Source organism: Macrobrachium nipponense, chromosome 44 (genome assembly GCF_015104395.2).
Source record: "Macrobrachium nipponense isolate FS-2020 chromosome 44, ASM1510439v2, whole genome shotgun sequence".
Lineage (NCBI taxonomy): Eukaryota > Metazoa > Arthropoda > Malacostraca > Decapoda > Palaemonidae > Macrobrachium > Macrobrachium nipponense.
Window position 1 is genome coordinate 29,227,030 of NC_087221.1, and position 10,000 is coordinate 29,237,029.

At 31.3% G+C, this 10,000-nt stretch overlaps 1 long non-coding RNA gene across 1 annotated transcript in view; it reads left to right on the top strand.

The window, feature by feature from the left end:
• Window positions 1–10,000, top strand: part of LOC135203847 (uncharacterized) — a 207,106-nt gene that overhangs the window by 30,678 nt on the left and 166,428 nt on the right. The window contains exon 2 of the long non-coding RNA XR_010312049.1: window positions 4,518–4,599. This is a non-coding gene — a long non-coding RNA (uncharacterized LOC135203847). The remainder of the gene's footprint in view (window positions 1–4,517; window positions 4,600–10,000) is intronic.

Sequence of the window (10,000 nt, forward strand, 5' to 3'; positions counted from 1 at the left end):
TTAGATTATCCGAGGGTCTGAGTCACATTCTTGATATATATATATATATATATATATATATATATATATATATATATATATATATATATATATATATATATATATATATATATATATATATATATATATATATATATATATGTATACACACACACACACACACACACACACATATATATTATATATATATATATATATATATATATATATATATATATATATATATATATATATATATATATATTATATATATATATATATACATATATATATTATGTACATATATCTATATATATATATAATATATATATATATATATATATATATACATATATATATATATATATATATATCTATATATATATATATATATATATATATATATATATATATATATATATGTATGTATATACACATACTTAGATATAAGTAAATATATATATAAAGTATATATAAATTTAATATACATATATATATATATATATATATAATATAATATATAAAAAATATATATAATAATTTTAAAATAATAAAAAATTACTTTTTTTTTATATATAATAATATAATAAATATATATATTATATAATAAATATATAATAAATCTATATAATATATATATATAATATATATATATATACTATATATTAAATATATATATAATATATAATAAGATATTAATTATAATTATTATATAAATATATTAAATCTATATATATATATTATATCGATATATATACAATATAATATATAATATAATATATATTATTTAGATATAATTTTATATATATATAGATATATATACTAGAATATATATATAGATATTATATATTATATAGATATAGGAGAGAGAGAGAGAGAGAGAGAGAGAGAGAGCGAGAGAGAGAGAGAGAGAGAGAGAGAGAGAGAGAATGTGTATTTTGAATCGTTTGCCTTACCTACGTATTTATTTCCAGTAAAACTACGCTACGTCTTTCTACCACCTGAAATATTTATTTATTTTCACAGGGTGAATCAATGAGACATAAGTTTGTTATATGATGATTCCCAGGGCGTAACGAAAATGTTGCATGCCTCATTAAAGTTGAATAATCTGAATTTATATTTGTTACTGCCTGTTGCCTTCGTTATCGAAAACTTCCAACATTATTCAAATGCGTACATTTTCCGGGGAGTTATGAAATTTGGAGTATTTAAAAGGGTCCAGATATGCTAAATAAATTAAATATTGTTTTCATTCAACTTGACTCAGAGACCATAAATTTTCGCCGTATTTCTAAAATGTCTTCAAAACCCTATTTAAGCGAGGGAGGAATTGAAAAAATAAGTAATAGTAGATTTAACAGAAACTGACAGAAACATCAAGCGAAAACAGTTCAAAATCAGATATTGTTGGGCAGCCGCGAAGGAAAATAAAAGGAAGTGATATTCAAAAATAAATATCGCTCTTGCAACAATGCGCCGAAGAGAATTATTGTTGGGAAATGTTTGAACGACCGATTTTCTATATAAACACAATCACAGTAAGAGTCTTCCTGTAAATAGGAAGAAGCGTAAGAAAACGGGAGAGCTCTGCTTCGAACAATCACTCACCTCTTCAGATTCTTGGGTCCTTTATCTGTCTTTTTTTTCTTTTTTCGCTGGTATTCGTTTGTACCTTTGATTTTAAACGAATGGAAAATCAATGCCGGGTGCAAATTCAGTGCAGAAGCAAATACCGAATATTCACCGTCATTCCTCTGAAAGATTATGGTTTACAACGCCGTGAACATTTTGGGTGATGTAAGGGTGAATGCTATTTTTAAGATCTGAGTGCATTTGCAGTAAGAGAGCGTATATTGAATATTGAGAATCGATGAGGTTGCACTTTGTATCAGTTTATTCAAATTTTTTATGATGCGGACATGTAGCCCAAACTTGCATCGCGCGCATGCGCTGCTAGGCTCCTGTAAAGATATCAGAATTAGGGTTTTCTATAGAGGGAGATGGAACAAGAATACTGAAGATATATATTTGTAAAAAGAATGTAAGTTTCAAAGTACCAATAACAGCCAACGTCCGACCGTATCATCGCCTCCAACATGGTACGACGAAGACATGCTCTCTAAAATTTCTCTTCTCATTTCCTTCCTGCGCTTTTACTTCTACTAATCTCTCCACTCGTCTCAAATCCCCCGTCCCATAGTTCTCATCCTGGTAGGTCTGGGTCTTCCAACTCTTCCGACACCTAGAGTAGCCCAGCTGGCGCTAATTCACACTTTTTTCCCTGGAGTGGTGGGTGGAAGACGACCAGGCCATTATCTCCCTCCGTAATTTCCCTTAAGATATCATTTATCACTCCACCCTGCCATCTGACTTATAAGGTTCTTCCTAAAAGCTTGTTCCTCAAGTCGACAGATTTTTTTCTGTTTTGTTTACTGAGGCATCATCTTACTTTCATATGTAGTTTCAGAATTTTTGGTTTCCAGTTCTTGCTGAGCCTCTTCAGCGTATGATGTATATACCTTCTCTAGTCTTTCACTAATTTCCAAGTCGAAAGAACCTTCATTAGGCACCATTGTTCCCCAAAAATGTGAGAAATTCAACCTCATTAAAACTACTCCCATCTATTGAAGAGGAAAAGACCGAATATTTTCATTACGACCGACGTAAGTGCAACGTAGTGTTAGGTCACCTAATATATCTGGAAAATTTGCTATGATCTACCAGTTCCTAATCGATAGGCTCTGTTAATTCATTACATATGTATGCCAGCGATTGGCTTTTGACCTAAGTTCTATATTCTGTTTTATATATGTATAATATATATATGTATGTATGTGATATTATCGCGGTTGCGAGGCAACTCCCCTTCCTAAACACTGTGGTATCACGAGATGATATTAGATTTCACATCTCTCTTTTTAGGAAAAAGACCTTTACTAGTAACTTAGGTATGAATTTCTGTTTCTTTTCTTTTCCAATTTCAAGCTAAACACTAAATACACTCCTCCACCGGGCTTTTTGTTTAACCTCAAACTGGTTTGAATTTCACAAAGAAATTTCATTCTTATACTCATATTTCTCGGAGATAAGTTTCTAAATAACAAATTATGCCAAAAAAAAATTAGGTCTCCAGCAGTCCCAAAAATGTCATTTTATTAGAGTCTTCCATTTATTCGTGATGTGTCCTTTATCACCGGAATTTATTCACTGATACGGCAGTATTGTCCTGCCATAAGAAGTCACCTCATTCCCACTAATCCCCTTACCATAGGTTCCCTTTTTAAGTATAAGGATAGATTAAACCCTCTGATGACATCGAATACTGTGTGTTTATTTACTTGCCCCTGATGTAGTCAGGGGAAATATGTCTGTGCCTCTCCTAGGTTACTGAAAGTCCGCATCGATTGTCACAGAATGGGAAAAGACAAAATATAAAAAGTAACGTTTCATTTAGTATTTTAAAACATAAATGGAATCTTCGGAAAAAACTGTTGCTGGAAAATTATAAATTAAAAATGAACAATTTTTAAAGATGAACAATTTTTAAAAATGAAAAATTTATTTCCTACAATGAATATTTTAAAAACCATTTTAATGTTAATGACAAAGTGGTCTATTTGGTTATAGGAATAAAAATTTTTTTATTAAATAAAGGTTAATGTATATGAACATTTATATAATAAAAAATATATATAAATGCCATAACATAGTAAATTTGATTTGATGTATTTTTATAATAAAAAAAAGATTGTCACAGAGGTGTTAACTATCGTACTGGGGTGCAGCTGTCGAATCCAGAGTTTTCCAGTATACGACTGCTAAAAAAATACAAAATAAATATTGAATACGATCAATTTAAAATTTTGTCGAGGGCTCGTTCTCCTCAGCAGCTTAGCATAAGCTTACCCTGGACTTTTAACGTTTCTCATTGTCACTCGTGTTATTTCTTTCCACTTAGCTGGTAACACCTTTTTCCCGGAATTTTAAACTGAATGTTTTGCATTTGTTTTTAGCATATTATTTTTAAGTCCGATTCCTTTATGATGTTTTAATGTACTTGCATATATTTTTACAGCTTTGATAATGAGGCTAGGCCTTGAAATGTTAGCAATAAACCATGCAAATGCCTGTGGAGGGCCTCAATGGCGTGGTCGGTATGGTGTTGCCGTGCCACCTCGTTAGCAGCGAGTTCGATTCTCGGGCATTCCATTGAAGAGTTAGATATGTGTATTTCTGGTGATAGAAATTCACTCTCGACGTGGTTCGAAAATCACGTAAAGCCGTTGGTCCCGTAGCTGAATAACCACTGGTTCCATGCAACGTAAAAACACCATACAAACAAACAAATGCCTTTGATGTCTTTCTCAAATTCCTTGTGTATACACTTTTGTTTGAGTACGCTTACTCTTCATGCATGCAGGCATATGCATGCATACACAAATTAGCTTTTCTACAAATACGATCATCATTATAGTCTTCATAAATTTCCACAACTTTCCAAGACAATGTAATACCCACTTGCTTTCTTACTTCAGGACTGCTAAACCTAACGAGGATAATACCCCAAGCTGGCTGATGGCATTTTAGCATGAGGAATTCGTACAACTTCGTCTCAATGTAAGTAGAGCTGTCTGGTTTTGTTTGAAGCGTTTGATGTGTATTATTTCATAATATATATATATAATATATATAGATATATATATATATATATATATATATATATATATATATATATATATATATATATAAATATATATGTATATATTTATATATATATATATATATATTATATATATATATATGTGTGTGTGTATGTATATATGTGCTATTAATTTGTATATATATATATATATATATATATATATATATATATATATATGTGTGTGTGTGTGTGTGTGTGTGTGTGTGCGTGTGTGTGTGTGTATATATTTGCTATATATTTATATGTATATATATGTATAATATAGTATATATATATATATATATATATATATATATATATATATGATTCTTGTTGTTTATTTATTTATTCCCATGTTACTGAATAGTCACCTTGGTATCGCTCCTTACGGTTCAGTTTTCTCCTTTTCATTTATTAGCATTCTCAGCATTCTCTCTCGTTTCAGCCGCTTATCTAGTTAATGATATATCTTGGTTATACGGTTAGTTTGAATACTAACAATAGAAAATTATTGTTAATCATTATTTCTCTTATTCACATGTATACATTTTTTTCAAGGGGGTGGGTGGGGGGAAACTTCCGTAGCAACGCTTGATAGCAAAAAAAGAAAGGGTATAAAACAGTATTGCATTTAAATATTTCCAGATCAAGTTAACCTAAGTAGCAAAATTGAGAAGGAATTGCGATAATCCCTGAATGAACGTTTTTGGCAATTTTGTACATAACATCTTAATATATATATATATATAATATATATATATATTATATATATATATTATATATTATATATATATTATATATATATATATTATATATTATATATATATATATATATGTGTGAATGTGTGTGTGTGTGGTGTATATAATATAATTATATGTACCATATAATATAGTATATGTTATGTTATAATAGTAAATAAAATTCTTTTTTCTTTTTTGGCCTCTATAGCCATTAAAATTTGTCTTACAATTTTATCATATATATATATATATATATATATATATATATATATATATATTATATGTATTTATGTGTGTGCGTGCGCGCGCGTGTGTGTTTTTTTTCAAACCCCTTGTCTTTCCTTGCGTATGGCCTTAATTACTGGTCACCTGTCCAGAAATACCAAGAAAGTCAATTGCCAAACTGTGATGTGATCAGAAATTAACAAATGTAGAATAACGGCAAAATCGCGCGCAGGTAATTTCGAATTAAACAACACCTATGGTGCTAGTCTATTATAAACTTCCTCATACTAATAATTTTTTTTCTTATTATTATTTCATTTATTTATTTATTTATTTATTTATTTATTTATTTATTTTGAGGGGACGGCAGTGGTTGTTGCAAATTTTGTGCGAATTTGATGAGTCGGAAATAAGTGTCCATCTTTGTATAAAATTGAGGATTTTTTTTTTTTTTTTGGGGGGGGGGATTACATCCTCCGCGCCAAGTCGGACCGAAGGAGGACTTTTATAAACCCCTCTCTCTCTCAACTTCAGCGGTATTAGGTTCGTGCAAAAATGGCTCATTATGCTAATAAGGATAATAAGACTCTGTAAAGAAAATGCGAAGTTTATGTGGGTATCCATTCTCTCTCTCTCTCTCTCTCTCTCTCTCTCTCTCTCTCTCTCATTGTTCGTAGCTATCTTGGACGGAAACGAAAATTAAGAAACTAATTAGAGAATTTTTTTCGGAAAGGCAAATTAAAGAACTATCTTAGAGAACTTTGAGGAAACAAAAATTCAAGGACTATTTTAGAAAATTCCTTTTAGGAAACGCAGTTTAAAGTACTATTTTTAAGGGAATTTCCTTTAAGAAACGAAAACTAGAAATTATTTTAGAGAATTTCTTTTAGGAAACGTAAATTCAACAATTGTTTTCAGGAAACAAATTAAAAAAGGCTATTTAAAAGAATTTCGTTATGAGGTTTAGACATGGATGAAACAGCTTTTGTGAAAACTTCCAAAGCTTCAAAGAAGGTTTGTATGTGTTCTTATATGTGTTCACAATTTCAGATCAATATTAAGCTTTTATAGTTACACATTTTTAGAAATCTTTGTGAGAACACAAATATTTGTTGATATACAGGACATACATCATGAATTACACGCATCATGAATTGTACGCCAAACATAAAAGCCTTTGGAATGAATCAGGACAGTAGTCATGGAATGATTGACTGATTTGATTTTTGTCAACTAATATCGAAACAACAGCAGTCATCTGCACCAGGTGTATGTTTCAGTAGTTTTAATTGCATACCTGTTCCAGAAAAATATTCGAATTCCATCGTGGCTACTCGGTTATAAGCTTCGTATGCAAACCCTTTTATTGGAATATATCACAGGGATGGGTGTTAAAAAGAGAAGCATGTGCAATTCACGACACATATAAATTCAACAGCAAAAAAAATAAAAAGAAAGAATGCTAGAATAAAAGATAGCAAATAAATCCATTCATCGTAGAAAGTCTAGTGGTTTACGGTTCAAAAGGAGAATTCGTATAAAATATACAGCAGGAAAAAATGCAACAACCCGACAAAAGCAAGTCCTGAAAAAAAAGAATGTCTAACAAAATAGCGCACCCGTGCATTTGTAATACCCTTTTATGCTGACAAGAAAAAACGGTGGAATTTTCACGGATTTTTGTTTTGACAAGAACATTGATTGTTGTCGTCGACACTAAGTGTAGAGCTCGTGTCAAAATGAATTTGAAAGGGATGGATGTATCGAAGTTTCCCCGTCATTCTCTCTCTCTCTCTCTCTCTCTCTCTCTCTCTCTCTCTCTCTCTCTCGTTTCTGTGATAGAAACCCGCATTTCAGGGAACAATGCTGCAGCGTAAGGAAAATCCATCACGCATCAACTGTGATATTGATAACTTTATTTCCTAGGGTGCTCCCTTTATAGTGTACCTGGAATGTTTGAAGTAATTTCGTTAGATTTTAACAGTAAAATTTCTACGAATATTACTTAACAGTAGATGTGATCTAGCATTAAGAATGAAATAACTCTTATTTCGCTCGAATAATTTTATTATTTTCCTACTTAGAACAATCTCGTACTTCTGACTAATTAGTAAATTTTGGGGGGTTGGGTTGATACTGTATATATTTCCGTATTTTTATCATTTGCGAAACGAAATTGGGCTTATATAGTTAACTTAATTTATGCTCTTGGATTGATGTCGTGTATTTATGACTTGTTCTTGAGAAATCTTCTAGCGATATTTCACGTTCGTATATTTTAAATATCTCCAATGTTTCGTCTTTTAAGTTAAGAACTTTTTACATTTCTCGCGAAAGAAAGATGACTAAATGGGATTTTTTTTTACCGTATATTTAATTAAAGAAATTGCCTTCTATTTTTACTGCCTTCAATTTCTCGTATCTTGTTCACTTGTCTCAACACACACACACATATTATATATATATATATATATATATATATATATTATATATATATATATATATATATATATATATATATATTATATAAACTGTACCAGAATGAAGACATGATTGATGTCGAAATTTATCATTTGCGCGACGAATGATTGTATTTTTGTAACGAAACCCATCAGATTAGAAAACGTTTATTATTTTAATAATAACAAAATAGAAAAAGCGTTGAAATAGTAGTTTGAGGAACCGGTTTGGAAACGGAATTAGAATAAGCTAAGGTTTCTGATGAATATTGAAATAAAGGTTTCCTCAAAATGCAAAGAAATAAACAGTTTCCTTTCAGCATTTTGTAAAAAATCAAAAGAAATAAATATTTTTTGCTCAAAACTAAAAAGTAATTGATAATTTTTCCACAAAAATAAAAAGAAATAAATGTATGTTGTAGGCATATCAGTTCCTGGAGTTTAAATTACAATAATATACACCACTTTTACCTCATACGTACTACCAAAACTCCAAAAGTTAAATTCTGACAACTGCTGAATAAAATTCAATTTTCTTTGATTCCCAAGTCTAACAAAATATCGGCCGACCAATAATACCCAGTCACCTCAAACACCAAGCGATCATTTACACGACTTCCACGTTTGTAAGATATATACACCCTCGCTCTGGAAAGGAGGTTGATATGACTTCCAGGGAAATCGCATTACATTTTAGCGGAAAATTATATGCCACTTTGCGCTGAATGATTCTCGGGCATTGCCGTGGAAGAAGGAGGAGAATGCAATTCTTTCCGAAATAATATTGGTTCAGCTTTCTCTTTGTTCGCATCTGAAGACTGCTCGGTTTTCCGTCACCAGACGCGATATTTCAGCCTCTCTCTCTCTCTCTCTCTCTCTCTCTCTCTCTCTCTCTTCTCTCGCCTCATCTCTCTCTCCTCTCTCTCTCTCTTTGGGATGTTTTCATTGAGATGGGACATTAGAAGGATTATTATTGTTATTTAGAATATTCGGCACCATTATAGTTAGTAGTTCATTAATTTTGAAGCGCCTCAGTGGCGTGGTCGGTATGGTGTTGACCTGCCACCTTGGTGGCCGCAAGTTCGATTCTCGGGCATTCCATTGAGGGGTTATAGATTTGTATTTCTGGTGATAGAAGTTCACTCTCGACGTGGTTCGGAAATCACGTAAAGCCGTTAGTCCCGTTGCTGAATAACCACTGGTTCCATGCAACGTAAAAAAAAAAAATAAAAAAAATAATTTTGAAGCATAAACCTCGTAATAGAATTATTCGCACTTTGCGCAGATGTGGGATAGTGAGTGTCCGATTCGCAAACCTAAAAATTCTCATTGTATTTCTTTGAGGAATACTAATGATATGTGCATATTTCCTCAAATTAAAAAGTTACTTCAGCCGGCCGTAGACCTTACCACTTGTTCCATGCAACGTAAAATCACCATATAAACAAACATACTAAGATAAGTTCATGAAACAAAATTTGAAAAAAATTATTTTTTATGAATAAAATGAGACAGGTATAGAATGCAAGTTTATAAGAGTACATCGCCGTTGATAGAAATCGTACTTGGTTCCCCGCAACAGAAAGTGATACGTCCTCCTGTCCTCTCCTCTTCTGATTTCTGGTCCTGATAAAGGAGTGAATCCAGTAGCTGAAGATCAGTCTTTTTACCCCGGTTTCTCCCTCATGATTTTGAAGAGCGTCATTGATACAAGACTCGAATGTTATTCCCTCTCTCTCTCTCTCTCTCTCTCTCTCTCTCTCTCTCTCTCTCAATACGTTTATGTTTTTTTCTGCTTTTGCATTCTATATCTGGAAGACCTCGATTGTTTGTCTTTAATCGCAAGATATTTGAGAACAAGAAATTAGATTCTACTACAGTCCTATATATATATATGTATATATATATATAT